At 45.8% G+C, this 25163-nt stretch overlaps 1 long non-coding RNA gene across 5 annotated transcripts in view; it reads left to right on the top strand.

Moving 5' to 3' along the window:
• Window positions 1-12549: 12549 nt before the first annotated feature.
• LOC138267754 (uncharacterized) overlaps window positions 12550-25163 on the top strand; it is a 39034-nt gene continuing 26420 nt past the window's right edge. For 2 of the 5 annotated variants that reach the window (XR_011199863.1, XR_011199866.1), the window contains exon 1: window positions 12560-12618. This is a non-coding gene — a long non-coding RNA (uncharacterized lncRNA). Of the gene's footprint in view, window positions 12851-25163 lie in introns of all 5 variants that reach the window. The other 3 variants (XR_011199864.1, XR_011199865.1, XR_011199862.1) reach the window with 3 other exon arrangements.

A 25163-nucleotide genomic window follows, 5' to 3' on the forward strand; every position in this document is an offset into this window, starting at 1 on the left:
TAACCATTGTGTGAGGTTGTGAGCAGCAATGTTGGGGTCGTTGGTGATGGGGGGTGGAGCTTGTGTGAGTTTAGTGTTCAGGTGTTCTTTAGAGACTTTGTCCCACATTCGGTAGGGTACGGTGTGTTGTCGGTGGTGGGTTTCATGGAGGAGAATTGGACATAGTGGTGGTCAGTCCAGTGGAGTTCAGTGGTGTGGGTAAAGGTGACGTGGTTGCTGGAGGTGAAGATTGCGTCAAGCGTGTGTCCTGCTGAGTGAATGGGTGAGGTGACCAGTTGTTTGAGTCCGAGGTTCATGAGGTTGTCTAGCAGGGTTGTGGAGTTGTGGTCGTGGGTGCTTTCCAGGTGAAAGTTGAGGTCACCAAGAAGTATGTAGTCTGCGGAGGTGAAGGCATGGGAGCTGATCGTATCAGCGATGGCGTCGCAAAATGGGGGGTGGGGTCCTGGTGGTCTGTAAATGAGGGTTCCTCTAAGGGTGGTGTTGGCGTCAATGTGAATTAAAAAGTGAAGATGTTCTGCACTGTCTAGGGTGTTGGTTGAGATTTTGATGGTGTTTTTGTGTATGATGGCGATGCCTCCTCCTGACTTGTTTATGCAGTCTCTACAGGAGGTTTTGTAGCCTTCTGGGATGGCTATGGCTATGTCCGGTTCTGTTGAGGAGTTCATCCATGTTTCTGTGAGGAAGGCGATGTCAGGGGAGTGAGTTGTGATCAGGTCCCAGAGCTCGATGGCGTGCTTGTGGACGGAGCAGGTGTTTAGGAGTATGCAGTTAAGGTGGTTGCGGGGGTTGTTGTTGTTGTGGTGCATGTTGGTGTTGTTGTGGTGCGTGTTGGAGTTGTTGTGGTACATGTTGGTATTGTTGGTGTTTGTGTGAGTGCAGGAGAAACGGCATGAGTGGCATGAGAATGGTCCATGTGTGTGCTTGGGGTTTGCTGGGGCGCAGGAAGGGTGCTGTCCTGGGTTGAGGGGTTTGATGGAGGAGTAATGCTGCCTCAGGGGGCCGGGGCAGCGAGGGCCAGGGGGACCAGCACTGGGTGCAGTCCAGGCACAGACGGGCGCAGACGGGCTAGCCTCTGGCAGGCCTGCTGCACGCTACAGAGCAGTGGCCGCCATTAAGAGGGGGAGGTGGGAGGGTGGAGCAGCTGGGAGGCGGGAGGGAAGGGCCAATGGGGGCGCGAAGGGGGTGGGGCTGCAGGGGACGCAGCGGCATTAAACAGGAGACCAGCAAGAGCAGGCTGGAAAACGGGCAAGCACAACAATAGGGCAAAAATGAAGCGGAATACAGAAAGGGCACAGGGGCAGATAAAAACAGTGCAATAAATGAAAAACAAATTTAAAAAACTAAATACACGAAATGTAACAAAGCAGAGCACAACAAGATATGCCTACCACTAGGCAATAGGGATGAGGCGCAGGCGGGTGCCTGCGGGTGGTGGAGGGCCTCGAACTTCTACTCCTGGCATCAGAGGGCAGGGTCAGGGGCACGGAGGCAGGCTGGTGGAGCCAAGTGGACTCCTGGCCAGAACCAGGTCAGGGGGTCACAGAGGGTTCCGCGCAGCAGGCACCATTAAGAGGGGGAGGTGGGAGGGTGGAGCAGCTGGGAGGTGGAAGGGAAGGGCCAATGGAGGCGCGAAGGGGGTGGGGCTGCAGGGGACGCAGCAGCAGGGAATAGGTGACCGGTGAGAGCTGGCTGGAAAACGGGCGAGCACAACAATAGGGCAAAAACAAAGCAGAATACAGAAAGGGCACAGGGGCAGATAAAAACAGTGCAAAAAACGAAAAATTAATCAAAATAACTAAATACACACGAAATGTAACAAAGCAGAGCACAACAAGATATGCCTACCACTAGGCAACAGGGATGAGGCGCAGGCGGGTGCCTGCGGGTGGTGGAGGGCCTCGAACTTCTATTCCTGGCGTCAGACGGCGGGGTCAGGGGCACGGAGGCAGGCTGGTGGAGCCAAGTGGACTCCTGGCCAGAACCAGGTCAGGGGGTCACAGAGGGTTCCGCGCAGTGGCCGCCATTAAGAGGGCGAGGTGGGAGGGTGGAGCAGCTGGGAGGTGAGAGGGAAGGGCCAATGGGGGCGCAAAGGGGTGGGGCTGCAGGGGACGCAGCGGCATTAAACTGGAGACCGGCGAGAGCAGGCTGGAAAACGGGCGAGCACAACAATAGGACAAAAATGAAGCGGAATACAGAAAGGACACAGGGGCAGATAAAAACAGTGCAAAAAATGAAAAACGAATATAAAAAACGAAATACACAAAATGTAACAAAGCAGAGCACAACAAGATATGCCTACCACTAGGCACCAAGCGGGTGCCTGTGGGTGGTGGAGGGCCTCGAACTTCTATTCCTGGCGGCAGACGGCGGGGTCAGGGGCACGGAGGCAGGCTGGTGGAGCCAAGTGGACTCCTGGCCAGAATCAGGTCAGGGGGTCACAGAGGGTTCCGCGCAGCGGGCGCCATTAAGAGGGGGAGGTGGGAGGGTGGAGCAGCTGGGAGGCGGGTGGGAAGGGCCAATGGGGGCGTGAGGGGGGCGGGCCGCAAGGGACACAGCAGCAGGGGACAGGAGACCGGCGAGAGCCAGCTGGAAAACAGGCGAGCATAACAATAGGGCAAAAATAAAGCGGAATACAGAAAGGGCACACGGGCAGATAAAAACAGTGCAAAAAACGAAAAACAAATTTAAAAAACGAAATACACGAAATGTAACAAAGCAGAGCACAACAAGATATGCCTACCACTAAGCACCAGGTATGAGGCGCAGGCGGGTGCCTGCGGGTGCCTGCGGGTGGTGGAGGGCCTCGAACTTCTATTCCTGGCGTCAGACGGCGGGGTCAGGGGCACGGAGGCAGGCTGGTGGAGCCAAGTGGACTCCTGGCCAGAATCAGGTCAGGGGGTCACAGAGGGTTCCGCGCAGCGGGCGCCATTAAGAGGGGGAGGTGGGAGGGTGGAGCAGCTGGGAGGTGGGTGGGAAGGGCCAATGGGGGCGTGAGGGGGGCGGGCCGCAAGGGACACAGCAGCAGGGGACAGGAGACCGGCGAGAGCCAGCTGGAAAACAGGCGAGCATAACAATAGGGCAAAAACAAAGCGGAATACAGAAAGGGCATACGGGCAGATAAAAACAGTGCAAAAAACGAAAAACAAATTTAAAAAACGAAATACACGAAATGTAACAAAGCAGAGCACAACAAGATATGCCTACCACTAGGCACCAGGGATGAGGCGCAGGCGGGTGCATGCGGGTGGTGGAGGGCCTCGAACTTCTATTCCTGGCGTCAGACGGCTGGGTCAGGGGCACGGAGGCAGGCTGGTGGAGCCAAGTGGACTCCTGGCCAGAATCAGGTCAGGGGGTCACAGAGGGTTCCGCGCAGCGGGTGCCATTAAGAGGGGGAGGTGGGAGGGTGGAGCAGCTGGGAGGCGGGTGGGAAGGGCCAATGGGGGCGTGAGGGGGGCGGGCCGCAAGGGACACAGCAGCAGGGGACAGGAGACCGGCGAGAGCCAGCTGGAAAACAGGCGAGCATAACAATAGGGCAAAAACAAAGCGGAATACAGAAAGGGCACAGGGGCAGATAAAAATAGTGCAAAAAATGAAAAACGAATATAAAAAACAAAATACACGAAATGTAACAAAGCAGAGCACAACAAGATATGCCTACCACTAGGCACCAAGCGGGTGCCTGTGGGTGGTGGAGGGCCTCGAACTTCTATTCCTGGCGGCAGACGGCGGGGTCAGGGGCACGGAGGCAGGCTGGTGGAGCCAAGTGCACTCTTGGCCAGAACCAGGTCAGGGGGTCACCAGGTCTAGCATGAGTTGGGTGACAGCTTCCTTTGTGCATTCCATCCAGACAGCCATTAACACAGGACACACAACTGTATCTGCATTCATTTGCATAATGATGGGTCTCCCTGGGCAGGAAGGGTGGAAATGCTCTCAGTAACACTTCAAAGGGTAGTGTAACCCCACACAAAGGACTGATAACCCCCACAAATCTCCTGCATAGAGGACTGGGCTGAAAGGGGAACTGGGGCACTTCAAAAACACTCTTTGAAGTCTCCCCCACTTCAAAGGTACATTTTGGTATAAGTACTGGGTCTCTGACCCCATCAAATGAAACACCTCTGGACCCGGAACTGAAACTCTGTCAGAAGAACTGTCAGGCTGCTCAATGTTATCAACTGGACTGCTTTTCTGGGAGGACTGCATTCCTGCTTGTTGCCCTGCACCTTGACCCTGCTGGAAGGACTCTGACTTCCTTCCCAGAGTGATCTCCAAGGGCTTGCCCACTGTGTCCGAAGTCTCAGGGCCATCAAAGACTTCCCCATTGCTGTGGGACTCCACATATTGTGAGTCCAGCACCTGCAACTGACAAGCACTCTGTCTGAGGAGAACATTGAGTGCTGCGAGCTTCCCTCAGGTAGCATGTGCCTGATCATCAACTGGGTGAAAAACAACCCCCAAGCGCTGTTCCGGTGACTCAAATACCAAAGCTCTCTGACTTGTGGTTAGGCGCCATCATGCCAAAGCAAATCCCTTCCAGTGGCACCTTACTGGTCAGGCACCACAGCGCTGAAGGAAATCCCTTCCAGCGTGACCTCGCTGGTTGCCGTAACAATGCAGAGGATTTCAACGCTGTCAGCTGTTCACCACTTGGTGGGAGAAGGACCGTTGTGCCACTGTGCTGTGCAGACCCCAGACCGACCTTGACTCCTTGAGGGCATCCCGGTGTGACTCACCCTTACATTGCCTTCCCACACTGCACAGCCTCCAGAACCAAGGTACTGTTTATTGAACCTCAACCTGAGAGGTCCGTGAACTCACCAAACATGCCTGCTAATTGGGGTCTGTTGTAGGTCTGTGGACAGTTGTTGTTTCAATAGATAGGGAGATGTGCAAACCTGCAGCTAGAACACAGCTCAGAGCTCGATGTTTGAGAGAGTAGCAACAAGGAGACTCGATTGGGCTCCAGTACTTCGTAATTTGCAAGTTACAATGCCCAAAAACCCCTTTATTTTTTTTTAGAGCAGTCAGGTCAATAAACTTAATATTATTCTCACTTACCCCATATATTAGTTATTGCATATTAATGATTATATTGTAAGGGTTAATTTTACATTATAACTAGGGGTATACAATTTATGCCGTACGTTCACATTGGTGCACTGAATGAATTGTGTGCTCAAATTAAGGGCCAGGCATTCAAAGCATTTTTGTGGTCCAAAACTGCCTCCGTCTGGGCCATTTATGTCCGCAAAAATGCTTTTTTTTAAATGTACAAAAGCACAAATTGTGATTCTGTGTTACCAAATCACAATTTATGCTAGTGATTCGGTATTTGGAAGGGGAGTGTTTAGGGCATCCCTTCCAAATATCAGATGTGCACTGTTTTCCGAATTCCGGACACAAAAAAGTAATAGGTTAACACCAGTTTAGAAGTGGTGTTAATCTGATGGAAAATGGGAAGGGGTCCTGTTAGGACACCTTTCCTCTTGAGAATGTTACAAAAAAAAAAGTCAGAGCAGGCAGTGGTTCCCACAAACGAATGACTATTCTTAAAAAATGAAACTTAAAGGTTTCATTTTCTGTTTTGAAATGCAAAACGATTGCCTTATTGAAAATCAATCACAGGCGTGGTGTTCTGCTAACCCAAAGCAGGCCAACATCCTTGTGATGGAATGGATTCCCAATTGGTCACTAATTGTGTCCTACCTCATTAATATTCATGAGGTATTGTGATTTGCAACCTATTAGGAATCACTGTTAAGAAATCAAAGGTTTATCCATTAGTAACAATGATTTCCTAATTGTGATTAAGAGATTATCACAAATAGGAAATTGGTATTCCTAATGTTCATAAATCTGGCCCTAAATGTGCTATACCTGAATTTTAAGCTTCTGTTAACATGAAGCTTTAGCATCTTTTTGTGTGCGAGCTAACAGAGTCTGTGTGTACTAAATTGTCAAATATTTTTGCTGCTCCAGTTGTAATAACCACCAAAGGATTTCCCCATCCTCTGCTGTAGCTTTTGCATTGGCTAAAAGTCTGCTTGCAGATGTGACCTTATGCAGTTAAGATACAAGAACTGCATCTTTTGCCTTCCGTTCTTCCTAATGCACTAATACAAGTATTGTTTCCAGTCCTGTGTTGCAAATGCAGGATCCAAAAGTTATGCGCTCCCACTTGCTCCATAAGCTTTAACAGACAAAAATGGTTTAAAGGACCTTAGAAACTGAGGTGAAGCAAGCAGACTGACTGGTTGCTGGGAAGAGCTGGTGCTGAATGGAGGAGCCACCTCAAATGCTACTGGCGTAAATGTTTGCTTGGGGCTGTATGTGACTCAGAAAATATCATACAATATTATGGATGAATACATGAAGCTGCAATACAGTTTAAGTACTGAGGTTAGGGATTTTACTCTAGTAGGATAGCACATTTCCCGAAAGTTGTGGAAGAGATGGAATCATAACGAGATAGAGACACACAGTCAATAATTAGTTTTGTGGAGGCCAGATTTCTTTGCCCTTCTTCAAGTAAGCATATGGGTGGCCACTTTTAGGTATTACATTCATGACTTAGAGTATAGGAAATATAATAGATTTAAGATGTTGCTGAATCTGATTTGCTTACCAACCCAAAAATTGGAAGCAAGGCAGATGCATAACTCGAGAGAGTTATGGAGCTATTTTAGTAGACAAATCTGATTGCATATAGACCTCTCCATTGAACTGAGGTAAAATTAATTTTACACTTCTTAAGTGAAGAAATTGTGAAGGATGTTTTTGAAGGGCACAGAGTCAAACTAAACTTTATTTGCCATGAAAAAGTGATTTCAAACGTCCTGAAATGTAAGTTGATGCAAACAGACATAATTTAACTTGCAAAGGAAAAGATAAAAAAGTAAGTCTTTTGAAGTACCAAAAAAAATAAATTCAGAATAAAAAAACTCAACAAATCGTGTGACAAAATGGTATTTAAAAATTTAGAGCCTCCCGATATCTGTTAAAATAAGTGATGTGTCCTGTAATAAAGACCACGGCACACAAAGGTAGTTTTCTCTTTCTTTATGTCCACTTGCCTGCATGCATCTGTTCCCGATCCTTTTCTCCTTTTTATAAAAGTAGTGTCTCTTTCCTCTTCCGGCTCTCGGCCCTCACTGGACATCTTATTGTCCTCGAGGTCCTAGCGCACTCTGGTTGCACTCACGGGTTTTGCAGCAACAGCACATCTCCCCCCTCGCTTGCACAGATGAGTTTCTTTCAGGAATGCATTCATTATATTTCTTCTAAGAGCCACGCAGGCCTGCGACAAGCAGACTGGGGTCGACTTGGTGAGGTGAGTGGTGTGGGTTGCCCAACAGCTGAAAAGATAAAGAGACCCGGTCTCGAGGCTGGTGTGGGAGTGTCCTCGGTGGCATCGCTGTCTCCTGCTGATGTTGCTTCTTTGGGTGGAGCGTTGCATTTCTTGAAGTGGGTGATGTTCCGAGTCCCCCTCTTATCCTTAAAGCAGCTGTAACCATTGTGCCTTTCTGGCTTATTGCTTGCAGTGAGTGCTTGTGATACCGACAGTCCAATTTTCTCTTTTGTTCTCGTCTGGCGAGTACCCAGTCTCCTTCACAGATTGTTGAAGGCTGAGCCCTCTGACGTCTGTCCGTGTATTGATTCATTTTTGCTTTCTTGGTTCTGTTCTTCTCCGCAAGCTCATTGTGATCACTGGTTGCTGTATCGGGCGAGCTAAGTTTTCCCAGGTGGGTATTCTGGTGCACACAGTATTGCCTAGAATGAGGTTGACCAGGCATTTGTTTGTGGTGCTGTGGGGTGTGGTTCGGTATGCCCTTAGCACTTCATTCAGTGCTGCCTGGACATCCCTTCTGGCCAGTTCAACTGGTTGCTTGGTCTTCTTCAGAGTTACCATGAACCTCTCCACCATCCCATTGGCCTGGTGCCACAGGGGAGTGATTTTTTGATGTCTGAAATTGAGGTGTCTGGCAAAGTCGGAGAACTCTTGACTGTTGAACGGAGGCCCGTTGTCAGTCTTGACTACTTCTGGGATTCCCCATGCTGCAAAAACTTAATCCAGTATTGGTATATGGTAGTGGCTGCCCTGGTGGACAATATTTGTTGTGCGATTGGGAATCAGGAATATTCATCCATTATAACAAGAATCTATTTGCCGTACTGTAGAGGGCCAAAAAGGTCTGCTGCAACTTGTAGGTATTTCGGGAATTTGTAGAGTCACAGGAGGTTTCTTCTCGGCCGACCAGCTGGCACTGTAGACAATCTTTTAGTGTAGCTTCAACCATCACATCCAGGGAAGGGAACCAGACACACTCCTGTTGGGCCCTTTTTGTGGCTACTATGATTCCATATCTCTCATGGACCAGGTTAACCACCCCCTGGCGTAAACTCTTCAGGATGACAATTCTTTTTTCTCTGAGCAGTAGACCATCCTCTGCAATGGACAGTGTTGAAAGGAGGTTAGTTCCTTGAGGTCCGTGAGTTGACTGATTTTAGATTCTTCCATGTGGCCCCACTTGTTCATTCTTATGCGCCGCGTTACGTCTTGTAGTGTGTCATCCGCTGCTGTTGCCTCAATTATGGCTTCAAGGGGGACCGCCAGTGATCTTGCTTGAGCAATGACAAAGTGAATATATTCCTCTGCTGGTGATGGTTTTGTTGTCGAGGATGCTCTGGGGTGTTGTGACATGAAGTCGGCTTGGTTCGCTGCTTTTCCAGGCTTGTGTATGATGGTGTACGTGTACACTTCTAGTCAAATTCCCCATCGCTCTATCCTGGGAGGTATCTTGGCTCGGGGATTTCCGAATATGGTTATCAATGCTTGATGGTCCGTGATGAGTGTGAAGTGTTTCCTATATATAAATATGTGAAAATGCTCGCAAGCCCAAACAACGGCTAGACTTTCCTTTTCTGTCTGAGAATATGCTCTGTCAGAGTCAGTCAAGCTGCGGCTGGCATATGCTACTATGTGTTTTTGATCGCTGTCTTTGTCATGCTGACCTAAGATGGCCCGAGTCCCACCAGACAGGCATCTATGGTGATCTCGGTCTTCATACGAGGACTGAAGTATGCTAGATTGATTGCCGCCTCAAAAGTGTCCTTGATACTTTATCACATCTCGTAGACCATCAGAAATGTTGACCTTTTTTGGTCAGCTCCCAGAGAGGATAGCTGATGGTGGCATAGTCCTTGATGTACCAGGCACAGTAACTGACCATTTACAGAAATGACCAAAGATCTCCTGCATCCTGGGGGTGGAGGGTGTCGGTGAGGGCCATCACCTGAGAATATGTGTCCCTAGAACTTGAGAGTGGACCTGTGAAACTCACACTTGTCCTTATTAAGGGTTAGGTTTGCCTCCATAAGAGCCCAACATGCCTGATCCAGGGCTTTACCATGTTCTTTGACCGTGGCTTCAAATATAAGGATGTTGTCACTATAATTAAGGGTGTTGGGAATGTGATGAATTACTCTCCTGATCGTTTCTTGAAATATCTCAGCTGCAGATGAGATGCCAAAGCTGAGCCGTTTGTACCGAAATAACCCTTGATGCATTGAAAATGTGGTGATGTAGCGTGAACTTTCACAGAGTTCGAGCGGGTGATAGCCCTTGTTTAGATCCAGCTTGAAGAATACCTTTGTCCTGTTGAGTAACGTATAACTGATGTGGGGTCCCGGTTTTTTTTCCCATTCAATGGCTGTGGTTGGAGGTCTCATGTCTACACATAGGCGCACTTTGCCACTGGATCCTCGTTTAGGCACCACCACTACCGGGGGCACCCACGGGGTAGGTCCCAGAGTTCTTTCTATGATGTCGGCCCTGAGGAGGTCTCTTAGTTTGTCCTCAACTTCTTGTTGAAGGTGAAAGGGTATCTTCCTATGATGCTGAGCTACTGGTGTTATTTGTTCATTTATATGCAGGTGGATTTGGAAGTAAGCCAACTTCCCTAGTCCTGTGAATAGCTTTGAAAACCTGCATACAATGTCTGATTCATCCTATAATCGATATAATATATCCACAAGACTCAGTCGTTCAGCCCTGGGCAAACTGAGGAGGCAATCTGCTTCTAGTCCTTCAATCATGTGAATCTGGTCTTGTATGGTCCTATCTTTGTAAGTGAGAGATGTTTGAAATTGCTCTAAACATGGCAGAGGGTCTTTGGACATCCATGTGTAGAGTTGCACAGCTGCTTTGTGTAGTTTGGGCTTCTGGTTCATCCTATTGTACTCTGTGACACTTATGTAGTTGAGGGATGCACCACTGTCTAGCACAAATGTAATAGAATGTGTTCCCATTTGGAGATTCAGCCTCGGGTATTTCTTTATTCTGTCTTGGTTGGAGACCATGCAAATGTACTCCTCGCTATCTTGTGAGAGCGGGTGATAGCCCTTGTTTAGATCCAGCTTGAAGAATACCTTTGTCCTGTTGAGTAACGTATAACTGATGTGGGGTCCCGGTTTTTTTTCCCATTCAATGGCTGTGGTTGGAGGTCTCATGTCTACACATAGGCGCACTTTGCCACTGGATCCTCGTTTAGGCACCACCACTACCGGGGGCACCCACGGGGTAGGTCCCAGAGTTCTTTCTATGATGTCGGCCCTGAGGAGGTCTCTTAGTTTGTCCTCAACTTCTTGTTGAAGGTGAAAGGGTATCTTCCTATGATGCTGAGCTACTGGTGTTATTTGTTCATTTATATGCAGGTGGATTTGGAAGTAAGCCAACTTCCCTAGTCCTGTGAATAGCTTTGAAAACCTGCATACAATGTCTGATTCATCCTATAATCGATATAATATATCCACAAGACTCAGTCGTTCAGCCCTGGGCAAACTGAGGAGGCAATCTGCTTCTAGTCCTTCAATCATGTGAATCTGGTCTTGTATGGTCCTATCTTTGTAAGTGAGAGATGTTTGAAATTGCTCTAAACATGGCAGAGGGTCTTTGGACATCCATGTGTAGAGTTGCACAGCTGCTTTGTGTAGTTTGGGCTTCTGGTTCATCCTATTGTACTCTGTGACACTGATGTAGTTGAGGGATGCACCACTGTCTAGCACAAATGTAATAGAATGTGTTCCCATTTGGAGATTCAGCCTCGGGTATTTCTTTATTCTGTCTTGGTTGGAGACCATGCAAATGTACTCCTCGCTATCTTGTGAGATTCATGTGAGATATTGTGACTCCCAGGAGTCAGACAGTCTCAATTCGTATGTATCATGCGAGTGACAGTGTGCCCTGGATGAGCTGGTCAAGTGGTCTCATCGGTCACGCACAGCCTTCACATGGTGACGCTCCCGGGAATTCTGCTGTATGCTCTTTTGTGAGGCTTGGCAACCTTTTCGAAATTATTTTCTTTGCCACAGCGATTGCACTGTTGACCCACTGATGGTCACTGATCAGTGTGCGGGAAGTCTTGGCAGCAGCAATAGCATTTCAGCTGGGACTCCCTTTGGCCCCATGTATCGGGGCTATAGCGACATCCTGTTTGTCAGGGATATTTTGTGGATTTCGGCATCCTCTGGAGTTCCAGGGACTAGTGTTCCTTCTAACGATTTTGAAGCCTGAATGCATGTTCTCGTTTCTCTAGTTTTCCTGCTTCCATTTGCTTTGCGTGTGTCAATGCTTGATTGCTAACTCTCGTCACTTTTTATATTTCATCCAACGAGTATTGTTTCTTTAAAAGGCGTCTGCGCAGGGACTCGCATTGGCATTCTTCATTGATCTGCAGGTGAAGAGCATCTTCCATTGTGAACATGTCAAAAGCACAGTATCGGGTAAGGCGTTTTAGTCGTGAGATGAACTCTCCCATGTATTCATCCTTCTCCTGATACGCTAGGTTGAAACTGTAGCATTCATAGTCGATGTTCATTTGTGAAGAAATTTCCTGTTAAGCACCTCGCGGACCCCTTGATATGATGATGCAGTGTCTGTCAGCAGTTCCTTGATGATCTGCCCAACCTCTTTTCCAATGAGGTTGCGTAGCGCAATGAGCTGTTGCACAGGGTCAGTAACTTGTGACCCTTTCATTACGTCTTTGAAGTCTTCCAGCCAGTCCTGCCAGCGGAGACCCAGGCCTCTTCCTGATTCAAGGGCGAGCAGTCCTGGCGGGTGCAGTAATGAAACCCCAAGTATGGCTGGTCTGCACATGTTGAGTGCCACAGATGCAGTCCCATCCGTGTTGTGGCCTGTGTGTGTCGTGTTGAGCCTGGTGACGTGGACATGTCGTGTTCATCAACGGTAGTGTCAGCCAGTTGTGGAGCGAGGGAGGTTGTGCGTGACGTTGCACAAGTGTCTTGTGACTTGCGTGCAGCGCTATGGTCATAGTGGTTCACTGGCAGCACCTGCATGCTTGTATGCCCCTTCCATGCCCTTCTGTGAGCTTGTATGGCTTTTGAGTCTCTTGTGTGTTTTTGTATGGGCTCCTGACCTCAAAATGGCCACCCTCTAGTTCTTGCAGCTCATTGGCTGAGCTGCCTGACTTCAAGATGGCCACTGGGAAGGCTGTAATCTTGCAGGATTTACTACGGGATTTGCATTGGATTCTGCAGAGGCAATGGAGTTGGGCCTCTTACCTCCTGCTGGGCATTGCTGCTGGGGGCTGTACTCCGGTGAGTGGAGGTAGCTGGGATGGGGTCCTGGTGCCTCTTCCTGGAACTTGTAGCGTTTTCAGCGCAATCGGGGTGGACTCCCGATTTTGCGCTATGGCAGTGCTGGCGACACGCTGTGGGCTGCGCTGCACACGGATGCACCCGGGGTGGGCTACCGGCGTTGCGCGTTTCTCAAAGGTTTCCCTTCATCGCCAGTTGGCGTGTTGTGTAAGAAAGACCACGGAACACAAAGGTAGGTTTCTCTGTCTTTATTTCCACCGCCTGCATGCATCTGTTCCCGATCCTTTTCCCCTTTTTCTAAAAGTCCCCTCCATTTCCTCTTCCAGCGTTCGGCCCTCGCTGGACATCTTATTGTCCTCGAGGTCCTAGCGCTTTCTGGTCGTGGTCGCGGGTTTTGCCGCAACACTAAAATAAGGTTGTGTGTATGTGTGTGAGTGTGTGTGTGTGTATGTATGTGTAGGAGAAACTGAACATGCAAATAATGGATAGATTTTTTCCTCTTTGTGGGGGGCAATCAGGGAAGGACAGAGGTGATGTTAGAGAATTTCATGATTGCAAGTGGGTGAGGACATAATATTTAATTTAATAAATATTTTACTGGTGTACGAATGCTGAGTTTGGAATGTTCTTTGATTCACCAAGTGAGTTCATACTTTGGTTCCTCACATAAAACCGACATCAATGTGGAGCCACTTAGTGAATAAACTAAGAGAATACTCTTATGAAAATCCTGTCATAAATTTCACTAAAAGGAGAGCATACTAATTCCAATCCACTGTTTAAGAAAAAGGGGTTGATGTTCCCTCTCCTGTATACAGCTAGTTTCTTGTATATTAAGATGGAGCCTTCATGGATATAAACTAGTCCTACAGATTTTGTGGGATAACGTGTGATCATACATACCCATTGTGATGAGAACATAACAACAGTTTCACCTTTCTATAGAGGAGAGGTCCTGACAAAAGGTGCAGAACATAGACAAAAAGAGTGACTGTCATAAATAAGTTGTGTCTCACCATATGGGCCTCATCTTTCTTTATGGGGCTAACCACCTGACTATGCGAAAAAGTTTCATCTGTTTTCATTGTGTGAACATTTGTTATGTGAACAGCCTGAACATTTGACATGGTTCATCACTGGAGGGACAGGCATGGGGGATACACAGCATCCGAACCCTTGAAGAATGTGTGACTACTTGAGCATGCATTCCTACTCTGGGATAAGAGAGCCTAGTTTGACAATAGAAGAAACCTCAATCATCGAAGTGCTGCGAGTATAAAAAAAATCTTTAAGCTTTTCAGTACCAACACAGACTACTAATAGAAGGACATACTCCATAGCTTGAAGACAGTAGGGCTCTAGAAGTGCTGATGAAGTCGACACTGTTGGGCATTGAAACACTGGCTGACACATGTTGACCATGGAAGGGTAGAGTGATACTGGCTCAAAGACCACTCATGTTTCGATTTGATTTTTAACCATATCAAAGAGAATCCACAAATGAAAGCAGATAAATTGGATATCACTTTCCACAGTTTTAATCTCTCCTGCCTTTCTATCCCTAAATATCATCTAGAGCCTGACATTCTAAGGAGCTCCACCATTGTACGCACATATGTTACATAGGTGTTGCAGCCTGGGCAATGATGCAGCTGACATGAAAGGGGATGAGGGCTACGTGCACAAAAGAACGGAATGAGGTAAAGACAATGTACATAACCTTCATCAAACTCTGAGTGGGACACATTTAAAATGCGCCGGTATTGTGTATTACTTAGGATGAGTGTTGTGACATGTACAGGTTCCACGTCCCTCTATGACACATTGAGACTCGACTGAGTGACAGTTGAGTCTCGGTGCCTGAGGAGTGCGGTGGACCTGTTTCCTGTGCCAATGGACCTTCAGATAAAGAAGATTACTACATTTCTGTGCAGAGTATTTATTGTGGAGTACAAGCAGCCAATTCAGCCGGCTGATTGATGCTTCTTCCTGTCTCCTCCTCCTGGTGTGCTCATACATGGATCCTGCTCTCCAATGTACACCTGGGTTATAGAGGTGTGTAATTTTGTATTCAGAGTCAACCATTAAAGAAACGTCTTCCTGTGAAGGTATCAATCAATCATAGCATTTGTAAAGCACACTACTCACCCATGAGGGTCACAAGGCGCTGGGGGGGATGCTGCTACTGCTCGAACAGCCATGTCTTGAGGTGTCCAATGAAGATTAGCTGGTCCTGTGTCTGTCACTGGTGGATATGAAGAGTGTTCCACATCTTGGCGGTGAGGTGGGAGAACGATCTGCCACCGGTGGTCGTTCTGTATGTGTGGAATGGTGGGGAGGGAAAGGTCAACGGAGTGAAGCTGTTTGGTCGGGGTGTAGAAGGAGAGCCGTCTGTTGAGGTATTCTGGTCCGGTGTCGTGCAGTGCTTTGTGAGCGTGGATGAGGAGCTTGAAAGAGATTCTCTTGTTGATGGGGAGCCAGTGCAGCTCTCTTGAGTGGGCTGTGATGAGGCTGTGGCAGGGGATGTCCAGGATGAGGCGTGCGGAGGGGATCCTTACACGTTGCAGTCTTTTCTGGAGCTTGGCCATGGTTCCTGCGTAGAGGGTGTTGCCATAGTCTAGTCTGCTGTTGCTTACAAGGGGTTGAGTGACCATCCTTCTGGTTCTGGTGGAGATCCATTTGTAGATCCTCTGAAGCATGTGGAGGGTGTTGAAGCAGGAGGAAGAGATGGCGTTGACTTGCAGAAAGCACAAAGCCTGTGCACATGCCGGTCTGAAGGCTCAGTAGAGTAATTCATTCTCTCTGCGTGCCTGTGTATAGTACTCAGGTTTTAGTCACAGGGGCCACCCAGCGTTTCAGTTTGCTCTGATCGATAAATGGGCATCATTATAGTAGGTACAAACAAACCTTGTTTTACAGCACTGAGAGGCGGCTTTGGCAGTGGATGAGCACATTACAAATAGACTGCAATATTCTGCCCTCACCGTATGTTTTGCAATCTGCTCTTTGAAGTACTGGAATCTCAAGAGTAGAAGGGGATACAATGAACAGACGTTTACATATTCCAAACTCCTATTTCTCCTCAGGAATTCTGTGTAATACAATAATGCCCAGGTGCATGTCAATGTTTATTTTGAGTGCATTACTACCATAAACTGATTCACATGAGACAAAAATGTGCAACTTACACATTTTTGACATACAACATAGAATTCATGTTCATTTTCCAGTTTCTGTTTTTTGCTAATTACGAACATGTTCCTGTTTAGAAATTGACTTTTGCCAAACAGATTGCATTTCAAGGAAATGGAATTAGAAGCAAAAATTCCAAAGTTTATTTTTATTCAGTCAGTTCTTGTTACGTTTTATTTTACATATAAAGCTTAAACTGTTTCAAAAACCAAAAGGTTTACTTTTCAGTACTGGACAATCAGAAATTCTGAGGCGCCGTGAAGTGTGGGTTGGACATTCTGAGAGAATGGGACAAGTCATTTGCTTTCCTCATGGACAAACATTAGCTAATCAAATAGGTCACGACTTTAAATAACCAAACTATTTGCTTTGTCAATCCTTTTCGCTACCAGCATTTGAACACGTGCCTAGATGCACATGCAGCAAGGCAGTCTTGGGATTCTTATTTCAACGAAATCATGCGAAAATGGCCCCCAAGTGCATGCGTCACGACTTGTGCGCGCATGCATCATGACTATTTACAGCTCTAACACGGGAGACAACGTTAGAATGGTAGATGAAAATGTACAAAAAGAAGAAAAAAGGGCACCAGAATAACGCGTTACCCAACTTCACGTGGCAGCTGCCAGCTGTCCTAATACATAGAAACCAAAATTTGATTAAAAAAACAACAACAAAAAACAGAGAATAGGCTGTAACGCATGACGGTGACCATGAAGGAAGGAGGGTAAAACAGCGCACAAGGGTGAGAGGTGAGAGGAAAAGTAAAAAAAAAACAACAACAATAGAGCCATAAAGCACATGCACTCATGCAGCTCGTAATATAGCTTTGAGTATTCAGTGGAAGGATTCAACTCGTGCACTGAGAACATAATGCTCCTGAGTCAGACAACACAAGCAAATAGGGATAAAACCTATTCAATCAAGAAGAGACAACTGAGACAGTCAACAAAACAATCCATTTCTGAGCACGGGACTGACCCTAAGACATTGGAAACAATAGGTCTGCGTACATACAAGAACTAAGAATAACCTTTGTGGTGAGTCTGGTTCTCAATGTTCTTGCTATCCTTCATTGCAACTGAATTTGGTTATGAACAATACTACAGAGTTTACCAGGAAATGGTTAAAGGCCACCACTGCCTAGCCCTTGGTTAATGGAGCTCGGGGTGGCACATACCAGGATAAGGCTATCATGCTCCTGCATTCCAATTGGATGACAAGTGCAAATTACCTATTGTGGGGCAGAAGTACCATAGGGAAATACATTGTTTTCCTGTTGTTTGCCTGAAATAAACATGCTACCAGGTCACTAGAATGCAGTCACTATTGTAAAAAAACACTGAACATGGTCCCAGTGGCAAGGTGGCTCAAGGAAATCACAGACCATGGTCAGGTAAGCATGGGACAGGAGCGATTACCAGGCAAGTGGGAAGCAGGGCCGTGCAGATCTTTTATTCCACTGGGCATTTTCGTGGAGGGCTGCATCCCTTGGAGGGCAGTTTTGAAAGCCCAATGCCTCTCCTAGTGCCTTTTTCACTTTCCCCCCGAGAAGAACTGCAGCTGGCAAAGTGGGCTTCGAGGGGGAGAAAAAGAAAGGGGGTATTAGAGAGAATGCGATTAAGAGAGGGAGAAAGAAAGGAAAGGAGAAAAGAGAGAACATGAACAGATAGAAAGAGAGAGGGCTGGTTCAAACAATTTGGCTGGGCCTGCTTTTGGTTCCCCAGTCTGGCCCTGGTGGGAAGCCTCGTGTGCTGTCACCAGTGGAGGTGCTGACTTGTAGCTTTCACCATAAGATGAACAGAAGCTAGTGACACTACTTTTGGGGCAGCTGTGGGAAGAAAGGAGCGCAGGGCTAGGGGAAAATGTAATCAGTAGAGAGAATAAAGGTACAGTGGCTGAGGGATGTGGGGCTGAGAAGGAGTTTCAGTGGACCTAAGGACCAGGGCAGGTAAAAGACCAGAAGGCAGCAAAGACATTGATCAAAAAGGGGTGTGCCGGATGCCCTTGGGGTTTTAATGGAAAAAAGACCTAAACAGACAAATAAGGTTTTCATGGAGAGAGTAGGTCTACACAGGTAAAGTGAGGAAGCAGAGTACCACCGCAGAGCCTGCATCAGCCTACAAAGCAGGCAGCGGTAGAAGACTGGAGTTTATTCACCACTAGAGCAGCTGGGACAAGGAATGCATTGGATGAGAAACAGTGTCTGGGATGATGGACTGGGGCACAGCTTCAGATGGAAAAGAGCAAGATGGGACACACAATGTAACCCTCCGAGTGGTAGAAATGGGGGGTGTAAGGTTCACACTTCCTTCTGCAAGAGTAGATTTAAACGTGAGTATAAAGGAGAGAAGGACAGGGCAGCCCCTAGCATCCCTAAGGGACAGGAAAGAGATAGCAGCAAAACAAACTATAAATAAGTAAGAGAAAGCAGAATGGCGTGGCTGTTGTTTTTGAACATCTAGAGATTTTACACATGAAAACCTCACTAAAGAAAATATGAGTATAGCTCATAAATGCACTATTCTGGCCAGAAGGAGGATGAAAGAGGGGTATCATACATCAATTGGATTGTTCAATCTCTTACTCAAATGGGGACACAGCCATGTGTGGTGAGGTGATGGGGGTATAAAAAGGCAAAGAGAATATAATCTGCTTTCCCCTTTCTAAGAAATATCAAACAGGATGTTTCTTGAAAGGTGGAGAGGGGCCCGCATAGTTTCATCCTCAAACGGGTAATATGAATGTTCCCATACAATAGTCTGGCCTCTCCACGCTATCTCTTCCTTCTGAGGTCTTTGATGAGTTCGTGGGATATGGCCTACTCGCTTTTAAACTTCCTTCTGTCATCCCCAGAACACAAACCGGGAGGAATGCCCACAATGCAGCGGCTCTAATGTCTTCACACTCCTTAAAAACTGGGAGATGGGCACAACATTGTGACTGCGTAGAATCCATTACTGCCTTCAAAACATTCAATCTGTGTGCCAACAGCACCTCGTAGTGGCATGAACTACTGGCATGGGACACAACGCATAACCATAATATTTAAATCCGTCACTTTTATGAAAATCATTGACAACTATGAAATGTTGGTCGGAGGATAGAGTGGGGTGTGCAGGAGTGGTGCAGCAGGGCGATGCCCTTGCCTGGCTCTAAATTGCACCTGCCCAACTTGGATGAAGAACTGGGGGAGCCCCTTTCTTTTCTGTATATTATTATGTGGCACCAACTATCTGTATATTTCGGCTAATAATGAGGATTCACTTATGACACTCCAAAAGCACTACATATTTGAACTTATCAGTTGAATATGATATGTGAAGTAGTGAGGGAAGGAAAGGTGAAAAAATTACTTAATGAGATTTTATAAAGTTCATGGCTTCCATCAGATCTTCGCTTTGAACAAATTATGCATCAGGAAGCTCCTCCCAATACTCCAGACTACGGGATATGACACATATCATATAATTGGTGATTTGGGTGTACGCCTCAGGGAAAAATTCCCCCTCTCCCCCCGCTGAGTCAGTGCTCCTTGAGCTTGGTTCCATGTTGGTGTACAGCAGTGATCCTCCTTTTTTCAAACTGGTGCTTTAGAGAGGAGAGGAGAGGAGCAACAAATACAGTAAATGGATTCCTTAAGAAGAAATCTACACACTGAGCTCTAACCCAACTTCAAACCATGCAAACATTTTACTTATATGGTTTGATATTTTTAATGTTTTGTTCTCTGTGATTCCATAAGTTAAAAACGCACAACATATTCGTAGTATCCTTATTTTGCTACCTTATGGTCAAATAACCACAATTACACACCACTAAACATCAAGTCTTGTATCTCCTTAGAACTTTTAACAGTTCATTGGATGACAGACAATAACCATTAACCCATCATCCCTGTCATGTATAGATCCCCGGTACAAAAACAACTTCATGAATGATTTTAAGGAACACAGCAAATACTTTCAAAATTTCAGTAATAGCATACTTATACTGGGAGATTTCCAGAACCAAAATGACGAAAATAGGGCCCTGACACACAATCTGCTAGAGCTCTTAAACACTGTAGGACTCTCCCACCATAAAAGTTAATCCACGCAGTCTGCAGGCCATAACTTAGATCTAATCCTCAATTTCAACCTTCCAGTCTTCTGTTTCAACATCATAACCATATCCTAGTCAGACAACACCTGATAACATTCTAGTCAACAAACAAGGGAAAACTCAATGTCCTCCCTCCAAACAAGTCCTTCAAATATATTGCAACCAGAAGATACAGAAAAATAAATAAGGACAGCTTCCATCTTTTCATGGCACAAAGCAAGCCTTTAAATGTTAGTAAACCCCAACAAAATACCACTACAATATGAATCCATAATCAAATACACTTTGGACATCATCCCCCAAAGAAAAACAGAATGCTCCTGCAACACAAAACCAGCCCAACCCTTGATTCACATACTGCAGCTATTAAAACAAAAAAGGCAAGTATCAGAACGTCAATTGTAGAAATCCAACTCACAGTCTCACTCAACAACACTACAAAGCCTACAATCGAATAAAAAAAATGAAATATGTTCTACTATGATAGCCTCTTACAAACAATGCATTGAGAGATCAAGGAATGCTACAACAGAAGTTTTCAAAATTTACAAAGAACTCACAGCACTGTAATCATCATCAACTCAGTTTACACTGCGCAAGGATCTTTGAGGTAACCTCAGCTCTCACTTCACACAAAAAATAAACATCAGAAGGAACAAACAGCCCCAGCCACCACCTCACACCATTCCTTCACTAATCATACAGCAAAGCAAACATAACAACAACAAACATTCACAAATCTCAATCATATTTATCTCATATTGTAGTGGATCCTATTTAGTTTTAATGGAAATCAGGAGTTTAGCTTAGCCTTCTGGCATGCAGGCCTGTGCCCCGTCACCTAGTGACTTTAAACCTACTTAGCCTGCTCTGTCTTAGCCTATTTATTTAATTCTTTCTTTCAAAATTGCTGCTATGTTTATAGTTAATGAAATATTTTGATTTTATGTTATCAGTCGCACTCTGTGAAGGCGTCACTATCAGTGTCAAAGTTAAGTGAGATACATAGGTATTCACGTCATGTTCCTTTCCCACTTAGGTGTGACAGGAACATAATGTACTTTAGGAGGGAATAGTTTATATAATTGCTACCCAAACATGCCTCCTTATTTTGTTGTGTAGACATTTTAATTAGGACTTCATACGTTATTTTAGCGAACTAGGCCAGCACTGTGTACGTTAATCTGGATATTTTTAATCAGCTTCGTTTTTATTATTTTAACAATAGCCACATTTGCGAACTTGTTTTATTTTCTCTTTCAAGCTGTCCGTTGCCTAGGCCAGCACTGCGTTCTTAAACAAGACACTTCTTTCACTCTGTGCTTTTCTCAAGGCTGCAGTAAGATAGGTTGCCGGCAAACGTGGTAACGCCTCGTCTTTAGTGTTCATAGAAACATACACATGCTTACGTTGGGATCTTTTGTTGGAACATCAGCTGTTTTATTATAAAAACACTACTTTCACCCATGTACGTTAGAGGGAGATTCCAGCCAGATGACCACGAGTGTATGCTGATTGCTGTTTGCTTTGTTACAGCTGCTTATGTAGACTACAGGCCTCTTTCCCAGGTACGAGGGATGATGTCTTACCAGTGGAACCTGAAGTGCAGAACTAGAGCTTAACATGCTGTGCTCTAACATAGCCTAGGTAGGAATTATTTTAATGATTCTAGTGACAATATGGTAGCATTATTTTTATGCTTTACTCTCCTCGTCACAAAATTAATCCTGTCGTGCTTCATCGTCCTGGTTATTGCAGTATATGCTTTATTATCTAAGATGCAGTTGCTTCATTAAAACCTTATTGAAATAAATACTCCCTCTGATTGTCCTTGTAGATGTGAGACTAATGTAACTGAGAGAAACGGATGTGATCTGAGTGACCACAATTTCCCTGAGGAATCAATTGAGTCATGCGCTCGGCTGCCCAATCATCCCTGCTCTTGGATGGAGATGAGGCACTGTTAGCCGGAGCAAAACCCGGAGTAGGCCGACAGGTTTCACCTGTACTGGGTTCCGACTCATTTTCCCACAGTGCGAGTGATTCTGCCGCCCAAATCCAGTAGTCTCATTAGAATAATGAGAGCCTACGCGACATGACCCTGCCAATGTTTGGTCAGACTCTAATTTTCGGGTACTCCTCAGTATCTCTGTCTCACTACAAACAAAGATACCTCAGTACTATATACGGAGACATCCGTGGTATTGAGGATTTTCCTCCTCAGCTAAGTAGGGAGTACCTAACTAACTCTGTAGGTTGTTCAAGCTTGACCTCTATCAGGATAATCCCCATTTGGTGTGCTTATCTCTGAACAAAAATTTACCATTCATCATGGCAAACCCTCAACAGGTAGCAACTGCAGTCAATATGCGACCACCCCTTACTTCACATTTATTGGCACATGGCCTAACGGCCCAGGGGGTCCAGTTACATTTGTTGTTGAGGCTCATCCAGCCTATAGAACATCATTTTTTAATTCTTTATTCACATTATCAGCAGCTGATGAGAACACAAACATTGTTTGGGAACATACCATTGTCAGGGGTCCTACAAGATCTGTATAAATACATCTCTCACAGACAAGGTTACCAGACGCTATTGACGCCATCTATGCTGCACGTCATCTTGATGCAGACACAGCCTTTTTGTCACCACAAAGTCTGACCTAGAGACCTCATTCCAAGGTAATGAGGGTTGGAGGCGCTTCTCATGTTCCTGGTGCTAACAGATTAGGTTTATCGCACCTATCTCTCTTTAGGTTAGAGATAAGGTTCTCCATGCTAGGGTTTTAGGGATATTTTACATCTTATGTTCATTGCAATTTGGTGGGGGTCTTTGCATCCACAACTCTCATCTTTACCATTCTGCTCCTTGCATTGTTCATTATCCTAATCATTGCAGTTCATGCATTTTACAGTAGATTACAGTCTTTTTAATAAACATGTTAAAAACTTTACTGCATCTCCTTCATTGCCTGTGTGTGACTGAAACTTATTGTTCACGTGAGAAAAGGGTAATCTAAGTTCCACCATGACTCCCCTGAGATGTTACATTCTAGAGTCCACGTGTAAAGGCTGCCAGAAATCACCTTATACTGTTTGGGTTTTGGTGAGGTACTGCTTGTGAGCCGGGAGGGTTGGGCCAACAGTTGCGACTTGTTGTAGGATTGGCATACTCACCTACACACACAAGTGCTGTCATACCTAAACTAGCAGTCTCGCCTAGGAGGGAGGGTCCAACTACTACAATATCACCTAATGAGGTTATAGATCTCACCTGCAAACTATTTTCCTTGAGCTCAATCTATGACCCATTGCCCTCACATCAAACTAAATCATTAATCTCTACCTTAGCACATACCTGTGAACTACAGACCCATTTCTTGACTGCCATTCCTAGCCAAATCATTAAATCTCTTGACAACTGCCATCTGATAAACTATCCAGAAACAAACCAACTACTCTCAAACTCCCAATCAGGCTTCTGACCAAATTGCTGCACGGAAACTACAATCCTAAGAACTAGGGATCAACTACTCAGCATCAGTGACAAAGGCAGCGATGCATCACTAATACTATTGAACCTCTATATATCCTTCAAATACTCCTTGCTCACCTTGACATTAACACTCACGTTTGTGAAAAAGCTCACTCTTGTTTACAATCCTTACTAACAAACACAAAAGCATACAGCAAGTTCAAACAGTACACATCTAAAAACACCAGCATCAACCAAGTTGTCCCGCAAGACTCGTTCTGATACCTCATGTTTTGCAGCACTTACATAGAGTTTCCAGCCAATGTAATCTCCTCATTCAATCTGAAAGTTCAAATATATGCTGACAACACGCAAAGTTTAATCACCCTCTACCAAGACAGTCCAGATACCTCAAGTCAGTGGCCCTTGAAAGTTAGCCATTAATATCTAGTTGAACAAAAAATTACTTTGGCTCAACACATAAAACTGAAACAATAACACTTTGGACAGAAAACCTTTCTACACCGTCTTTTACTTGGCCATCAGACCTCAAACCTAATTATGCGTCTGCCAAAACTGTACAGAATATGGGGGAGATCTTTGACTCAGATAACTCCTTTACCCCACGAGCCCCAACAATAACAAAAAATGATTGTAATAGCCTTTAGATCATCTCCAACACAGGCGTGGCCAGTCCTTTAGGGCGGAGGGACCATGCCCCCCACCTTTTGCCCCTCATGAAGAATGTCTGTCAGGCTGAACAAAGATCAGCCTGACAGACACACTTCATTTTCAGCTCAGACAGCCAGGAGTGAGACATGTGCGATTTGCGCAGACTCCAGGCTGCCTGAGCTGAACTTTGTTGGGCTGAGGAGGTCGGCGTGACCTCCTCAGCTCAGCAAAGGTGCCTCGAGGCCCTCTCCTGGGTGATGAGGAAAGCGTCACCCATTGACACTCGCCCTGGGTGCTTCAAGTTTAAGCCCTGAAACACCCAGAGCGAGTGTCAATCAGTGACACTTCGTCACAGAATGGGGTGGGGTCAGCAGTCTCACTGACCCCAACCCACTCTGTGACGAGGCTGGGACTACTACCTTCACTCATTGACTGACCTTCATGCGTGCATGTTTGAATATTATGAGTATTGTTAATGGATGTGCGTGCGTGCATGTGTGTCTGTGTGCGAAAGAAGGAGAGTGTGTGTGTGTGTGTGGGTGTGTGTGTGTGCTTCCCGCCCACCCCCTCCCTCCTAGGGAGCTGCCAACATCTGCTGCATGCTTGTCAAACCTCAAAGGAAACTCCTATTCAAGCTCCAGTTTTATACAGACTACTCTTCAATTTTCTCTCTCGTTTCAATTAAAACACTGACAAAACTGCAAATACTCTCAAATAAAGCCATAAGAATCATCTAGGCTTGAAGAAACATAAGTACACATCCTCTTGGTACACCAAACTAAACTGGCGGCCCATCAAACAAGAAGTCATATTAACCACCCTATGTATCATTTGGAAAGCCACACACCTTAGATAACCCAAGTACCTAACAGAGCTATTTCACACAAACCAAGTCAAAAGAAACCTACAAGGATATAGGCTTTATACACCCATATATAGAAGAAAAACTATAGTAAGAAAACAACCTATCACAATAGGTACAGAGCAGTTGAACCGCTGCTTCCTATTGTGCAAAGACACCCCGACCCTAAAGAACTTCAAAGCAAAGCTAAAAAAAAGTGCTTAACAAATAGTTTCTCCATTGATATATAAGGAAATTG

This window comes from Pleurodeles waltl, chromosome 12 (assembly GCF_031143425.1).
Source record: "Pleurodeles waltl isolate 20211129_DDA chromosome 12, aPleWal1.hap1.20221129, whole genome shotgun sequence".
Classification (NCBI taxonomy): Eukaryota; Metazoa; Chordata; class Amphibia; order Caudata; family Salamandridae; genus Pleurodeles; species Pleurodeles waltl.